The following is an 18392-nucleotide window of genomic DNA, read 5'->3' as shown; positions in this document are numbered from 1 at the left end:
GAAAATAAATTTCTGTTGCTTAAACCACCCAGTCTATGATATTTTGTTACAGAAGCTAAAACAAATAAAGACAGATTTATATACATTCTTTAAGAAAACAAACATGTTATAATTCTCAAGTCATTTTAAAATAAACTTGATACTAAATATGAAAGACAGCATGGGGAAGGAAAATTAAAAGCTAGTTTCACAGTCTCATTCAGAATATAAAAGTTTGAAAAAGTTAGCAAATCTTATATGAAGAACATAATATATTGTGACCAACATGATTTTATCTCAAAACTAAATGTAGGCTTAACATTTAAAAAAATCAATTAATGTAATTCACTCCAACATCAACAGAGAAAAGGAAATAAACATATTATCAACTTACTGTAAATAGAGAAAGCACTGATAAAATTTAAAATTCATTGATGATAAGCATTTGTACCATGCTAGAAACAGAAATGAGCTTTCTTAACCTGACAAGGTTATCTTACAAAAAACACCTATAGCAAACACCGTATTAAATGGTGAAACTTTGAAAGCTTTCCCTTTGAAATGAGGAAAAAGGTAAAAATACCTATAGTCAAAACATCTATTCAATAAGAGAAAACAGTGAAGAAATGAGGAAATCAGTTTCAATAATTCCTATGTTACTGTAATTATATAAACCTTTTAAGGTGCATAGGAAAATATTTCAGCATCCTTATAAAGGTAAGGCATAGTTCAAAATGCAATTTTAGGAACTGGATACGCTAGTCACAGAAAAATATTTCGTTTTCTTTTGCCATTCAAGCTGAAGTAAAATCTGAAAGGCATGTGATGAATCTCTGAAAGAACCAAATATAAATATTTATTTATCCAAATAGTTGTTGAGTACTATACTGTGTGAGGCTGGTAGATTCTGGGAATCCAGACAGGCAAAGCATAGACTCTGTCCTTTAGAACTTTACTGTCTATTGGACAAAACGGGCAAGTAAAATAATAACAATAATAACACTAAATTTTGAAAGGGAGAAGTTATTGGATCATTGATAATAATTCCAGGGGTCATGGAGGGAATATATGCCTAGTAAGGACCTATTTCTTAAAGATCTATCTCTTTAATTTTGACGAATTAAATATGAGAGATAGAGATAGGAAATTTCCCATACTCTTATCATGTGAAGATATTATTTTATCCATGGAACATTCAAGATCTCATTAACTGTAAGGCAATTCTATTTTACATGTAAGAAAACCTAAGTTCAGAGAATTTATTATGCTATGTAGGACAAGGCAAAAACTAATAAATGCTTAACATGAGTTAAGTGCAAGTCTAACACCGAAGTTTATGCACATATGCACATTCATGTAAATGAAACTGTGTAGCTAGCAGCTCAAAAATTTTATTCTACTAAGGCTAGATAAAGATTGGCAAAAAGTTATATATGTACATATATATACATATATGTACATATATACATATATGTACATATATATACATATATGTGAGATAATGTAATAATTATTAACAATAATAATTTCACAAGCAAGGAACACTTGAGGAAAAATTACATTAGGGAATATTTACAATGAAAACGCATATGCAACTTCCATTTCTGTTAGTGGCAGCTTAATTTAGACATACGTTTCCACTGAAGATAACTAAAAAAATCTCAGATGAAATATTTTTAAATCTCTTTTTAAAGTTTTAAATATAAGAAGTAGTTACCATTCCAAGATTCAGAGAAGTTAGTATGGCCCTTGGATTGTCTTCACCCTATATTTGCCAAACCTGAAGAGGTAGGTAATAAATCGAGCAGTTCTTTTTGTGAACACTCGGGACTACAGACAAAAGTTAAAGTACAGAGCTAATGAAGGGTGGTGCATTAGGACATTTTCTTTTTTGTATTGCTATAAAGAAATATCTGAGACTAGATAACTTATAAATAAAGAGGTTTAATTAGCTCATGGTTCTGCAGGATGTACAAGAAGCGTGATGCTGGCATTTGCTTCTCGTGAGGACTCAGGACACTTACGATTATGGTGCAAGATGTTCAGGGAGCAGGTACAACACATGGCAAGAGCAGAGGCAGAGAGAGAGTGGGGAGATGCCATACACTTTTAAACAACCATGTCTCACAAGAACTCACTCACCGTCATGAGGACAGTACCAAGCTATTCATGAGGGACCCACCCTCATGATCCAAACTTCTCCTACAGGGCCCCACCTACAAAATTGGGAATTACATTTCAACATGAGATTTGGAAGGGACCAATATCCTAACAATATCATCAGGACATTTGGATAAACTAATGCCCACTAAGCTTCTACTCAAGAGTTGCATTCTAGGAGTTACTTTGCACCTGAAGTAAGCCATTTTTGCAATTAACTGATGCCTGGCTTCAAGTCATTTCTGCATCTCGGAATATATGAAACTCTGAATTTGGATTAAGGTGGTCATGGATTGCCAGTATTCCCGTGTGCCAGGAAAAAGTAAATCCTTTTTAAAAGAACATATCAACCACAAACTTTTTCTACAAATAACTTTTCAAATGCAATGACCAACATAAAACAGATGATTGCCAAGACATACATAAAGACATAAAACTGGTATACCTACTTCTCTTGTTATTTCTAAAACCAGAAGGAAGACACAATGGAAAAAATAAAAGCACAAAAGTGAATCATAAGTTTTACTGGTAATTGGATTTATACTGAAAAATTAAATTACCATTGGAAAAAAAAATGCACAAAGCATATTATCCAAGGCCTCCAGACAGAATACCTCATAGCTTTAAATAGTAAGCATAATACTCTAAGTTTCTTGGTTATATATCACCACTAAAGAGTCCTGAAATATGTTATTATCATTATATTTCTATCAGAAAAACAGTCTCTGTCTCCAAGTAAAACAATGTTTCTGTTAAAAATGTACAGTTTTCCAAATGAAGTATGAAGATTTCCCTTACATTCCAAAGAAACTACAAAGAAATCAAAGTTTACATAAGCAGTCCATATATGGATGTAATCGGTGGACACATGATAAAAGTTTTAGAGAACTATTCTTCCACTCACTTTATGAGATAAGATAGATACTTAGCATGGAATTTCTTTGTGATGAAGATTTTGTGATTAATATTATATCTAGCTTTTGCTAAATAATAATGGAAACTTATTTTGTTTTCTATTATAAGTAACTTCACTTATCTTTGATCTATGGAAATAGCATATTGAAGTCAATATAATATGAAGTGAAATCATTCATCAGTTTCCATGGTAAACTATTTTTTAAACAAAAAGAAAAAGCAAGAGAAAAATCCTGGATAGTTTATTTTCTAAATGACTAAGAAATAAAAGCTACCCATTAGTCAGACAAGAGAATGACCCAAACAATTTCATCTTCTGTTAATTCAGGTTAATTAACCTTGTGTTATTTCAGCTCATTCAAATTACATGTCAATTAATCAACTGAGTTTTTACAAATCATAGATTTTTTTTTTTTGCTAGTTAACTAACAAATGCCAATCAGAAGAATCACTGATTTACAGAGCCCTTAAGTCCTTAAATTTCTTATATCATTCCACCCACATTACAATTAACTTTCTTTTTTATTTTTATTATTATTTTTGAGATGTGATCTCACACTGTCGCCAGACTGGAGTACAATGGTGCAATCTCAGCTCACTGCAACTTCTGCCTCCCGGGTTCAAGCGATTCTCTTGCCTCAGCCTCCCAAGTAGTTGGGATTACCGTCGCGTGCCACCATGCCCGGCTAAGTTTTGTATTACAAGTGGAGACAGGGTTTCACCATGTTGGCCAAGCTAGTCTCGAACTCCTGACTTCAAGTTATCCACCCTCCTCGGCCTCCCAAAGTGCTGGGATTACAGACGTGAGCCACCATGACCAGCCGACAATTAACTTTCTTTCAACTCAAAGATCTCTGTTTATAAACGCCTGTTGTTTCAATCCCAATATCAAAGCCTCTATGTTGTCCTGTTTTCATTCAAAGCGCGTCGTCAACCTTTTCATCAAGGACACACTATAAGTGGTGCAACCTATTTAGAAGGAAGTGACTGTGGTATAAATGGAAAAAGGTACATTATCAGAACAGAAATAATTAGTAAAAACTCATAGTGAAAAGAATTTGGAGAAGTTTTGTCAAGAAAACATGAGAAATTTTTTATATAGCCCAGAAATACTAAAACATAAATTACTCAATATTGTTATTACCTCATGAGTAACTATTTACCTAAAATTGATTTATTTTCATGCTGAAGTAGAATTTCTCTCCAAAGAAGTTGACATAAAACAAGACAAAATTTAAATTTACAGAATACTAAGTGTTTTACTTTTTCCTGAAAAATTATACAGTACTTATTTGCCTAGCAAAGTTAGGGGCAGAATTCTTGGTCTATTCAAGACATTTTTTATTTCTTTTTCAACTTTTAGATTTGGGGGTAAATGTGTGAGTTTGTTACCTGGGTATATTGTGTGATGCTGAGGTTTGGGGAACAAATGATCCTGTCACCCAGGTACTGAGAATAGAACCCAACAGTTTTTCAACCCTTGCCTCCCTCCCTCCTTTTCCCTTGTAGTAGTCTCCAGTGTCTATTGTTGCCCTCTTCGTGTTCATGAGTACCTGATGTTTAGCTCCCATTTATAGGTGAGAACATGCAGTATTTGGTTTTATGTTCCTGTGTCAATTTGCTTAGGATAATGGCCTCTAGCTGCATTCATGTTGCTGCTTTAAAGGACATGATTTTCACAATACTTTTATTTATTTATTTATTTATTTATTTATTTATTTATATATTTTGAGACGGAGTTTTGCTCTTGTCTCACAGGCTAGAATGCAATGGCATGATCTCGGCTCACTGCAACCTCTGCCTCCTGGGTTCAAATGATTCTCCTGCCTCAACCTCCCAAGTAGCTGGGATTACAGGTGCCCACAACCACGCCAGGCTAAATTTTTTGTATCTTTTAGTAGAGACGGAATTTCACCATGTTGGTCAGGCTGGTCTCGAACTCCTGACCTCAGATGATCCACCTGCTTCGGCCTCCCAAAATGCTGGGATTACAGTCGTGAGCCACCACACTCGGCCTTCACAATACTTTCATAATTTGCATTATAGAAGTGAATTCCATTCATGTTGAATGATACTGTTGTGTTGCATTGTAGGTTTCATTTATTCATAATGTAAAATTCTTGAAGAATGTTTTTTAAAATTATCTTTCTACTTTCTACTGTTTTATGCATTCCAGTTTTTTTCTACAAGATAATAAGTGTTTAATCTTGAAACCTGGGGAACTATGATAGCTCAAAGATTCTGAGTTCAAAAATAGAGAAATCCACTCAACTTCCATTTGCTCCAAGTTGTAAACATATTCTTGGAATTTGTTACTAGCACTTCTGTTATTAAAACTAGGCTTTTATCAGGACCAACTGATGGAAAACCAGCTCTATTTCTAACTTTATTAGCACATTCTAGCTTCCTTCAGAAGCAAGAATTTAATATATTAACAACTTAAAATATTTACCATTTTTCTTATCAAAAATAAATTCCCAAGAGTTAACAAATTTGAAAATGAAATATAGGACTTTATTTTGGATAGGACTTTCACTGGGGACATTGCAACAATTAAAAGAATAATGTATCAATGTTACTTAGGAAATGGTATAAAACAGTAAACTAAATTCTTCAGAAGTAAAGCAAAACAAACAAAAAGCATAGTTGTAGTCTTACTTCTGTAAAATACTACCCATGTTTAAATAGTTACCTGAACAAATATCAAAGCAACAATCTTGGCAATTCAGTTTGCCTTTTGTATCACTATGGGGGAGATTTAATTTTTTAAACCCTGCAGAAGTTGCACAAATAAAATAGTATGCCTAATCAACATTCCCATGGAAATTGAGATTGAGTACAGCAAATGAACAACAGTTCCTTAATTATGGTAAAATTTCCTTTCATTTAATATTGAAAATAAAGTATGTATTGTTACAACATTTAAGAAGAGTTTGTTTTACAAAATTAAAATAGATATAGGTTTTCAGAGTTTTTGTACATATACTCATTGTACAAAGTTCAAACAAAAGAGTATAGCAAAAAATATTGACATTAAACATTACTTGTAATTCTGCTACCAAGGAAGATTCACTCAACATTTTAGGAAACATAATTCCTAACATCTTGTAATACACACATATATAATTTTTAATGGGTTTAGTCTAAATGCTGTATTTCAATCTACGTAGTTCATTCAAAAACATTTCATAGCAAACTTTTCTTGTCAAAAAATATAAAAATACAATATTTTTGATAATCAGAGTTTTCTATTATATGAATATACCATTATTTATTATGATGTTGCTATTCCAATATTTAAGTCATCTTTGAACACATTTCCAGTCATTTCCTGAGAATAAATTTCAACAATTAAATTTGCTAAATCAGAGTGTGTATGAAAGTTAAATTTTGACATGCAGTATCACAAAGATTGTACCAATTTACATAATCATAGCAGCTCAGAATGGACACTTTAATTACCAGATTTTTAAAATATCATGTTAATTTTTACTAAACAAAGCTAACAACATATTTTTTTTACCAATTTGTGCTTTTGTAGAAAGGTTGAGTATCTTCTCATATTGTGTGTTTGTGTGAGTATATATATGTGTGTATATACACACACATAAAATACAGCCCATCTGCATTCTTCTTATGAAATTTTAAAATAAATTTTTGATGCATGTTTTACCAAGGCAATTTTGAAATCTAGTAAAAATAATTTCTACATAAGTTGTACACAAATCTGGCCTAAGTAGAAACACACAAACCTGTGCAACTGAAACATGTGGCTAGACCATCGTTATATCTGATTGTCCTATAACTCTGTTTTAAATCAGTTACTTATAAATTAGCTTGTTTCATTCATATTTCTTCACTACCTAACTTGACAGGCAATTTTTAAGGAGAAGAAATGAATGACTGTATTTTCAACTTTCAAAATTATTTCACAATTGAAGGCATCCCCCTTAGTATTTCTAAAGAAGTTTTGACTACATTTTTTTCTCTTAGATGCAATATACCTGTCTCTTGTGTATGATTACCACTCCATGAGTAATACTAATGACCAAATTTACACAGCATCCTCAAAGGCAGAGTGACATCTTTTCATTCATCTCAAGCTGGAGTCAAAAACATCAGGAAGAGATATATTATTTCTATGTCATTTGAGTGATCTGTAGCACTGCTAACCCTCACCCATCAATGTGTATCTCTAGGGACTGCTAGTGAACTTGCCTGTTTCCTCCATAGTACAGATGTTCTTTCTGACTTCAAGCCCTGAAATACCCACTGTACCAGCCACGCTCCAGACAAGGTTCTAATATTTCCTAGATGTCTCTTGCTTAACTAAGACCTAGCATTTTTACACCTCTTAGTGGGTAGCAACTACCCATGGCTTAGATTTTTGAACTACTAAGTTGATCTGTTTTCATTTCAACCATTTAAACATAATTCCACCTTGTCTGAGGAAGGAAACAAAACTAGAGCCTCCTTATGGGGCCAGCGCACTGCGCAATTTCTGCTATTAGGCTCCTTCTCACAGCAGACAGAAGAAACAACAAGGCTTCTTCTCCAGGCTTCCAAAAATATTGCTTCTTGAAAGCTCTGAAAACATAAGAATTCACAGAGGAAAATCCCATTCGCCCACCACTGTTGTTTGAGTCATTACCTTAAAGCTCTAGCAGGAGCCCAGGAGGGGTGTAGGGGTGGCCTTAATCGCCTCCTGGGGCTTCTTTGTTATAGAAAAAAGAACCTGTGGAATAGTCTTCTCCCTTTCCAAAATCCCATTTCAACTAAAATATGTCAGTTTTTGCAGACATCTCTTTCTGAAACAAATGCCTATTCCAACATTTACCTCCCATTCACATCTCCCATGAAAAAAGAGGTAAAAAGATTCACTATACAGTGTATATATTTTAAAAACTCGGTATTTAAAACACACCTTCTATTCTCTATGTTTCCCCCTGTGTTTTCTCTATTTCTTTATATTGAGGTAAATATTTTTCAGAACTGAATTAATTTTACTTTTAACCTGGAAAGTTTCAGTCTGATTAAAGAATGTATATATTAAACATTTATTCTGCTTTTTTTTTCACTTCCAGAGAATGAAAATTTTACATTTCAAAAAATACACTGGATAATACAATTCTGAATAACTAATTTCTGTTAAAACTGTAATAAACTTAAAAATTTGATTATTTAACTGAAATATAAAACTCCATTAACCTGGATTCACCATTAAATTGTCTGTCTGCTTCATGGGAAATGATACCCCAGAGAAGAATAGTTTTCTTTATAGTGTGAAGAAAAGCCTGATTTCTGAGTTCTTATTCCCAAGAACATGAATGTTCACTTTGACTTCCTAGAATGCTTTACTGTGTCTGTTTATTCATGTGGTTTGGTTTAATTGCTAATTCAGTTTTGTTTCTGAAGTACTTAAAATTCAGTAATGAAGACTCAGATAATGAAATATTATATAGACTAATTAATGAATAGATAAATGCCACATAAAGTTTTTGCAAATGCCAACTGTTATCATCATACATGTCAGACTTAATTTTGTCTCTGATTCCACTGAGCTGAGCACCTAATTCTATATTCACTACTTCATTTAGTATGGCAGTGGCCCTTAGTTCTTCCCTAGCTCCTCAGTATGAGAATCTTCTATTTAGAAGAAAATCAGAGACATCACCTGGATTTTCAATTAGAAAAACCATATATTCAATTTAAATGATAAGCCAGGCATGATGACTTATGCCTGTAATCCCAGCATTTTGGGAAGCCAAGGCAGGCAGATCATTTGAAGTCAGGAGTTGGAGACCAGTCTGGCCATCATGGTGAAATCCTCTGTCTACTAAAAATACAAAAATTAGCCGGATTTGGTGCCATGTGCCTGTAGTCCCAACTACTCGGGAGGCTGTGGCAGAGAATTGCTTGTACCTGGGAGGCAGAGGTTTCAGTGAGCTGGGATCACACTACTGCACTCCAGCCTGGGTAACAGAGTGAGACTCCATCTCAATAAATAAATACATAAATAAAAATTAATTAAATGATAGCTCTGCCATTTATTAGCTGTCTGATCTTGCCTAACACTTTTGAAACTCAGTGTGATGTGTTTTAAAATGAAGATAATATCCATTGACTCAACAAATATTGCAGTATACAACATGTTTTAGCCCCTGCTCTGGCACTGAGGATACAACATAGGCCCTGTCTCAAGGAACCAACAGGAAGGTACAGTATGTTAAGTGCCATGATGAAGACAAGAACCAGTTACTATGGAAACATATTAAAGGATTAACTCCTGGCATTCTGGAGAGGGTTCAAGTAATAATATTTATAGAGCAACTGACACATTGCCTAACACATTGTAGATACTGAGAAGTATTAGTCAACTCCCCTTTTTGTTTACAAAAAAATGGCATGTTTATTCCACATTAGAAAATGAGGAATGTTAGCAACACCTTGTGATGTGGGATGAACAAATATGGTTTCTTTTTTTTTTAACTTTTATTTTAGGTTTGTGGGTATGTGTGAACATTTGCTACATAGGTAAACATATATCGGGGGATTCGTTGTGCAGATTATTTCATCATCCAGGTATTGAGCCCAGTACCCAACAGTTATCTTTTCTGTTCCTCTCCCTCCTCCCACCTTCTCATCTCAAGTAGACCCCCCTGTTGTTTCCTTCTTTGTGTTCATAAAGTTCCTATCATTTTGCTCCCACATGTAAGTGAGTACATGCAGTATTTGGTTTTCTATTCTTGCATTAGCTTGCTGAGGATAATAGCCTCCAGCTCCATCCATGTCCTCACAAATTACATGATGGAATGACATGGTATGATTCTTTTTTATGATTGAATAGTATTCCGTGGTTGATAAAGAGGCTAACAGTCAAATTCAGGAAATACAGAGAACTCCTACAAGATACTAAAAAAGAAGATCACCCCCAAAACACATATCATCACATTTTCCAAGGTTGAAATGAAAACAAGAAAGTTAAAGGCAGCTAGAGAGAAAGGTCATATAACCTACAGAGGGAATCCCATCAAGCTAACAGCATAACTCTCAGCTGAAACCTTACAAGCCAGAAGAGATTGCAGGCCTATATTCAACATTTTTAAAGAAAAAAATCTTCAACCATAATTTCATATCCAGCCAAACTAAGTTAAGTGAAGGAGAAATAAGAATGTTTTCAGATAAGCAAATGTTGAGGGAATTCATTACCACCAGACCTGCCTTACAAGAGATCTTGAAAGGCTCACTAAATATAGAAAGGAAAGATCAACATCAGCTAATACAAAAACACACTTAAACACATGGATCAGGGTCACTGTAAAGCAATAACGCAAACAAGCCAATGTAATAGCCAGCTGACAGCACAACGACAGGATCAAATCTATGCATATAAATACTTGAATGTAAACAGGCTAAACGCTCCACTTAAAAGGCACAACGTGGCAAGCTGAATAAAAGAGCAAGACCTAATGTATGCTGTCTTCAAGAGACCAGTCTCACACATATGACACTCATAACCTCAAAGAGATGAAGGAAAATCTACCAAGCAAATGGGAAACAGAAAAAAAAAAGCAGGGGTTGCAATTATAATTTCAAGCAAAACAGATTTCAAAACAACAAAGATCAAAAAAGACAAAGATGGCATTACATAATGGTAAAGTCTTCAACAAGAAGAACTACCTATCCTAAATATATATGCACTCAACACAAGAGCACCCAGATTCATAAAGCAAGTTCTTAGAGAACTACAAAGACACATAGGTTCCTACATAATAATAGTAGGAGACTTCAACCTTCCACTGACAGTGTTAGACAGAACACTGAGGTAGAAAATTAACAAAGATATTCAGGACCTAAACTCAACATTGGATCAAATGGATCTGATAGAACTTAAGAAAACTCTCCACCCAAAAGCAACAGAATATATATTCTTATCATTGCTACATGGCATATATGCTGAAATTGACCACATAATTGTACATAAAGCAATCCTCAAAAATGTAAAAGAACCAAACATACCAAGCACAATTTTGGACCAAGTGCAATAAAAATAGAAGTGAAGACAATATAAATGGCTCAAAACAATGCAATTACATGAAAATTAAACAACATGCTCCTGAATGACTTCTGGGTAAATAATAAAATTAAAGCAAAAATCAAGAAATTCTTTGAAAATGAGAACAAAGATACAACACACCAGAATCTCTGGGACACAGCTAAGGCAGTGTTAAGAGGAAAACTCATAGTATGAAATGTCCACCTCAAAAAGTTAGGAAGATCTCAAATTAACAACCTAACTTCACAACTGAAAGAATTAAAGAAGCAAGAACAAATCAGCCCCAAAGCTAGCAGAAGATGAGAAAAAACAAACATTAGAATTGAACTGAAGGAAATCAAGACATGAAAAACCATTTAAAAGATCCATGAATTCAGAAGTTGGTGTTTTATATATATAAAAAAAGATAGGCCACTAGCTAGACTTATAAAGGAGAAAAGAGGGAAGAGCTAAATAAACACAATTAGCAATGATGAAGCGAATGTTACTACTGACACCACAGAGATAAAAACAACCATCAGAAACTACTATGAACACCTCTATGCACACAAACTAGAAAACCTAGAAGAGTGGAATAAATTCCTGGACACATACATCCTCCCAAGACTGAGTTGGGAATAAATTGATTCCCATTATTGGAGCCAATAATGAGGTCCAAAACTGAATCATTAATAAATAGCTACCATCACAAGCATTCTTATACACCAGTAACAGACAAACAGAGAGCCAAATCAGGAATGAACTTCCATTCACAATTGCTTCAAAGAGAATCAAATACCTAGGAATCCAACTTACAAGGGATGTAAAGGACCTCTTCAAGGAGAACTACAAACCACTGCTCAGTGAAATCAAAGAGGACACAAACAAATGGAAGAACATACCATGCTCATGGATAGGAAGAATCAATATTGTGAAAATGGCCATACTGCCCAAGGTAATTTATAGATTCAATGCCATCCCCATCAAGCTACCAATGAGTTTCTTCACAGAATTGGAAAAAACTGCTTTAAAGTTCATATGGAACCAAAAAAGAGCCCGCATCTCCAAGACAATCCTAAGTCAAAAGAACAAAGCTGGAGGCATCACGCTACCTGACTTCAAACTATACTACAAGGCTACAGTAACCAAAACAGCATGGTACTGGTACCAAAACAGAGATATAGACCAATGGAACAGAACAGAGTCCTCAGAAATAATACCACACATCTACAGCCATTTGATCTTTGACAAACCTGAGAGAAACAAGAAATGGGGAAAGGATTCCCTATTTAATAAATGGTGCTGGGAAAATTGGCTAGCCATAAGTAGAAAGCTGAAACTGGATCCTTTCCTTACTCCTTATACGAAAATTAATTCAAGATGGATTAGAGACTTAAATGTTAGACCTAATACCATAAAAATCCTAGAGGAAAACCTAGGTAGTACCATTCAGGACATAGGCATGGGCAAAGATTTCATGTCTAAAACACCAAAAGCAATGGCAGCAAAAGCCAAAATTGACAAATGGGATCTCATTAAACTAAAGAGCTTCTGCACAGCAAAAGACACTACCATCAGAGTGAACAGGCAACCTACAGAATGGGAGAAAATTTTTGCAATCTACTCATCTGACAAAGGGCTAATATCCAGAACCTACAAAGAACTCAAACAAATTTACAAGAAAACAACCCCATCAAAAAGTGGGCAAAGGACATGAACAGACATTTCTCAAAAGAAGACATTCATACAGCCAACAGACACATGAAAAAATGCTCATCATCACTGGCCATCAGAGAAATGCAAATCAAAACCACCATGAGATACCATCTCACACCAGTTAGAATGGCAATCATTAAAAAGTCAGGAAACAACAGGTGCTGGAGAGGATGTGGAGAAATAGGAACACTTTTACACTATTGGTGGGATTGTAAACTAGTTCAACCATTATGGAAAACAGTATGGCGATTCCTCAAGGATCTAGAACTAGATGTACCATATGACCCAGCCATCCCATTACTGGGTATATACCCAAAGGATTATAAATTATGCTGCTATAAAGACACATGCACACGTATGTTTATTGCAGCACTATTCACAATAGCAAAGACTTGGAATCAACCCAAATGTCCATCAGTGACAGATTGGATTAAGAAAATGTGGCACATATACACCATGGAATACTATGCAGCCATAAAAAAGGATGAGTTTGAGTCCTTTGTAGGGACTTGGATGCAGCTGGAATCCATCATTCTTAGCAAACTATCACAAGAACAGAAAACCAAACACCGCATGTTCTCACTCATAGGTGGGAACTGAACAATGAGATCACTCGGACTCAGGAAGGGGAACATCACACACCGGGGCCTATCATGGGGAGGGGGGAGGGGGGAGGGATTGCACTGGGAGTTATACCTGATGTAAATGACGAGTTGATGGGTGCAGCACAGCAACATGGCACAAGTATACATATGTAACAAACCTGCACGTTATGCACATGTACCCTACAACTTAAAGTATAATAATAATAAATAAATTAAAAAAAATAAAAAAAAAATAAAAAATAAATAAATAAATAGCTACCAACCAAAAGAAGCCTGGGACCTAATGGATTCACAGTCAAATCTACCAGATGTACAAAGAAGAAATGGTACTACTCCTACTGAAACTATTCCAAAAAATTGAGGAGGGGTATCTCCTTCCCAGCTCACTCTATGAGGCCAGCATCATTTCGATACCAAAACCTGGCAGAGACACAACAAAAAAAGAAAACTTCAGGCCAATATCCTTGATGAACATCGATGAACATCGATGAAAATCCTCAACAAAATACTTGCAAACGGAATCCAGAAGCACATCATAAAGCTAATCTACCATGATCAAGTAGACTTCCCCCTGGGGTGCAAGGTTGGTTCAGCATATGCAAATCTATAAATGTAATTCATCACATAAACAGAACTAAACACAAATGCTACATGATTATCTCAATAGACTCAGAAAAGGCTTACAATAGAGTCCAATACCCCTTCATGTTCAAAACGCTCAATAAACTAGGTATTGGACGATCATACCTCAAAATGGTAAGAACCATCTATGAAAAACCACAGCCAACATTATACTGAATGGGCAAAAGCTGGAAGCATTCCCCTTGAAAATCAGCACAAGACAAGAATGTCCTTTCTCACTGCTTCTATTCAACACACTTCTATTCAACACAGCAATCAGTGCAGCCTTCAGTCTGTGGTCAAAGGCTCAAGAGCCCCTGGCAAATCACTTGTGTAAGTCCAAGAGTCTGAAAGCTGAAGAACTTGGAGTCTGATGTTTGAGGGCAGGAAGCATCCAGCATGGGAGAAAAATGGAGGCCTGAAGACTCAGCGAGTAAAATCCTTTCAACTTCTGCCTGCTTCATTCTAGCCTCTCTGGCAGCTGATTAGATGGTGCCCACCCAGATTGAAGGTGGGTCTGCCTCTCTCAGTCCACTGACTCAAATGTTAATCTCCTTTGGCAACACCCTCACAGGCACACTCAGGAACAATACTTTGCATCCTTTAATCAAATCAAGTTGACACTCAATATTAACCATTACACTGCTCAAAACATTTTGCAGATTCAATGCCATGCCTATCAAATTATCAACAACATTTTTCACAGAGCTAGAAAAACCTATTTTAAAATTTATATGGAACGAAAAAAGGGCCCAAAGAGCCAAGGCAATCCTAAGCAAAAAGAACAAACCTGGAGGCATCATGCTACCCAATTTAAGACCCCCCACTTTTTTTTTTTAACATATATAGCGTTGCCCAGAAAAAAATGACACTACATATCATATATTGATTGTGAACAGATGGTTATACAGGAGTGTTTGGCTTTCTTTATGAATATCTTAGAGAAATATTTTATACTTCATTCATTTGGCATGAGAGAAACAGTTTTCAATCTGTTTCATCTGGATACCTCTCAAGAGTAGGTCCAGAGAAGAGTTTAACTTAATACTTTATATACTTCACTATGATTGCCCTTTTCTAAAACAACAAATATGTCACTATTATACTTTTGTGAATTGTGGTATTCTATATTTAATGGTAATTCTATTTTTAATATTTTGATGAATCTTCATACTGTTTTTCATAGCAACTCCACCATTTTACATTTCCACAAATACTGCACAAATATTGTAACTTCACTGCCTCGCCAACACTTGCTATTTTCTGGCTTTCACTTTTGTTTTTGTTCTTTGTAGTAACCATACAAATGAGTGTGAAGTGATATCTCATTGCAGTTTTTTTTAACCTTGGTTTGAGGTTCAGGGGTACATGTGCAGGTTTGCTATATAGGTAAATTGTGTGCCGTGGGGGTTTGATGTGAGATTATTTCATCACCCAGGTAATAAGCATAGTACCCGATAGGTAGCTGTTTAGTTTTTACCCTCCTCTCAATCTCCACCCTCAAGTAGTACCCAGTGTCTTTTGTTCCCTTCTTTGTGTCTATGTGGACACAATGTTTAGCTTTCACTTATAAGTAAGATCATTTGGTATTTGGTTTCCTATTCCTGCATTAGGTAGCTTAGGATAATGGCCTCCAGCTCCATCCATGTTACTGCAAAGGACATTATCTCATTGTACTTTGATTTGCATTTTCCTAATGATTAAGAATGTTGATTATCTTTTCTTATGCTTATTGGCCATTTGCACATCTTTTTTGGAAAAGTGTCCAGTCAAGCCCTTAGTCCATTTTTTAATCAGATTATTTTATTTATTTGTTTGCATGTTTTGAGTTTAGTGCTTTAAATATTCTGGATTTTAAACCTTTACTAGATTTTCAATTTGCAAGTGTTTTCTCCCATTATGTAGATTGCCCTTTCACTCACTTATTGTGTCTCTTGAAGTACAGAAGTTTTTAATTTTTATGTAACCCAATTTACCTATTTTTACTTTCATTGCTTGTGCTTTTGGTATTATATCCAATAAATTATTGTCAAATCACTATTACACTTTTTAAATCAATAATAAAAAAGAAAACAAGAAGTAAGCTACAATGTCAGATCATATTTTTGTAATCAATGAGACAAGTTTGTTGATGGGCAAGAGACATTTGAATCCCATATCTAAAAGCCAATTCTGCCTCTGCCACACCTTCACAAAATCTCCTGTTGAAGCAATATAGGAAGAAGGCAGATGCAAGCTTAACTTTGTGATATTTTGGGGGCAAACACCTGATACAGAAAGCAAAGACACTAAAACAATAAATTTTTTGCCACTATTTTGGTACTCCAGATGAAGACCTCTGCCTGCAGAAAAAAGACTCGGGAACCAGATTATTCAACAAACAGCACAAAACAGTCTCTTGGCAGATGAGTTCAAAGAGGTCTGTCACTGACTTTCTGAAGTGAGTTTTTAAGAGATACAGATCTAGCTACTGCATGTGTGCTTCACTAAGCCATGATTATAAAACAAAACAAAAAAAAAGCGTCCAAAAATTGGGGACTTCTGTCTCACTTTCTTGAACATCAGAAGCCATGTAAAAAACTCCAAATTTTAGTGGGGGTCAACAAGAAAGTCATTACTAATCAGAGAGATGGTAGAGCTCTTATTACTAACATGGCAGTAAAACTACATTTAACCACCAAAGAATAATTTTCTTACCACCTATTACTAAACATTAAAATGTGCATATGTGCAGCTCAACTAAGTTTAAAGAAAGTCGAATCAATAGAATCTTATTTGAAATATTATTGAGAAGCATATAGCCATCATCACAAATAACCTCCTAGATTTTGTACCTTTGATACACACATGGAAATTGGATATTTGAAAGACCACACTACGCTTTATTTAGCACCACTGATAGAGTAAAAAGCATTTAAGACGTCCAACACTGTTTTTCTTCCTAGAAAGAAAGAATCTAAATTATCTAAGACAAATCTTATCAAAAGACCATGGTATCTATTAATCAACTATCAATATACAATCATTTAAATACTACTTGGTAATTATCAATATGCTTTACTTGCAGATGGTTTTGCTTAATAAAAGTTTACAACTATATACTAGTTATTTCAGTCATTCAATTATAGCATAAAGCATATTAACTCATCAAACAACTTCCTGTTATATCGTCACCATTCTTCTAGATCCCGTATTGGTAACTTTCAAGGATTGTTTTTCTTTCAAAAACTGATAATGTGTCAATATCTCAAGAGCAACTGCATCCTTCTGGAGTGCTCTTTTAGTACTCAAGAAAGGCCCAAGATGTAGACACTTTTTTTTCTGTTATAAATGTTATTCAACTCAAAAAATTATTGTTAATAATAACTTTAGAAAAGAGGACTATATAGTTTATAATTAATTACAACAGGTTGGAAATTCTCATTAGATAATTTATAATAAGCCTTGATATTATTGAACATGAAATTTCAATAATCCACCACTAATTGTCCATCAAATGAATTGTAATATCTAAAAAGGCAAGAAGGTTGTACTTTATAAAGTCAAACAATTTACATATGAGAGGAGACTTTAAAAGAATAAGATTGATTTTGACAGATATGCCAGAATATATGTATTCATGTGGGTTTGTTTCCTAAAATCTGAGGTCTAAGGAGAGTTACTTAATAAAACTCAGTGGCATTGACTTGCAGACATTTTATTTCCAGATCTCTTCCTCATTTCACCAGGTAAGGCCAACAAATGATTTCTGACATTTCTAAAAATTGAATCCAGACTCAAAGTACAAAACTGCATCGATAGTCATTCATATACATGTCAGAGGTTCGGAAGGAATTTCAAAGCAGAATGTTAAAACTGTCTAGAGCCAGTCGGTAGTATATCCAATGTGTTAAGCATCATGTCAGTTGCTCAATAAGCCATACTTAATTTAACTATCTCCACAATGCCGAGTCGATCTTTCAATGTGCTTCCTTGGTAACTGGTTCTTGTCCTTATCATGGCACTTAACACACTGTACCTTCCTTTAGGTTTCTTTAGGCAGGGCTGATGTTGTAGCCACTGTTGTCTCCCCAGTGCCAGAGTAGGAGTCGGAACATGACATACACTCAGCAAAATTTGTTGAGTCGATGGGTATTGTTATCTTCATCATAAAACTCATGACACTGGGTTTCAAAAGCATTAGGCAAGATCAGACAGCTAGTAAATGGCAGAGCCATTGTTTAATTTCAATATATGGTTTTAATTATTGAATATCCAGGTGGCATCTGATTTTCTGCTAAATAGAAAATACTCATACCATGAAGCTAGGAAAGAACTGAGGGCTACTGCCATACTAAATGAAGCAGTGAACATACAATTAA

This window comes from Macaca fascicularis, chromosome 2, assembly GCF_037993035.2.
Source record: "Macaca fascicularis isolate 582-1 chromosome 2, T2T-MFA8v1.1".
NCBI lineage: Eukaryota > Metazoa > Chordata > Mammalia > Primates > Cercopithecidae > Macaca > Macaca fascicularis.
Note: the sequence above shows the minus strand (reverse complement) of the source record.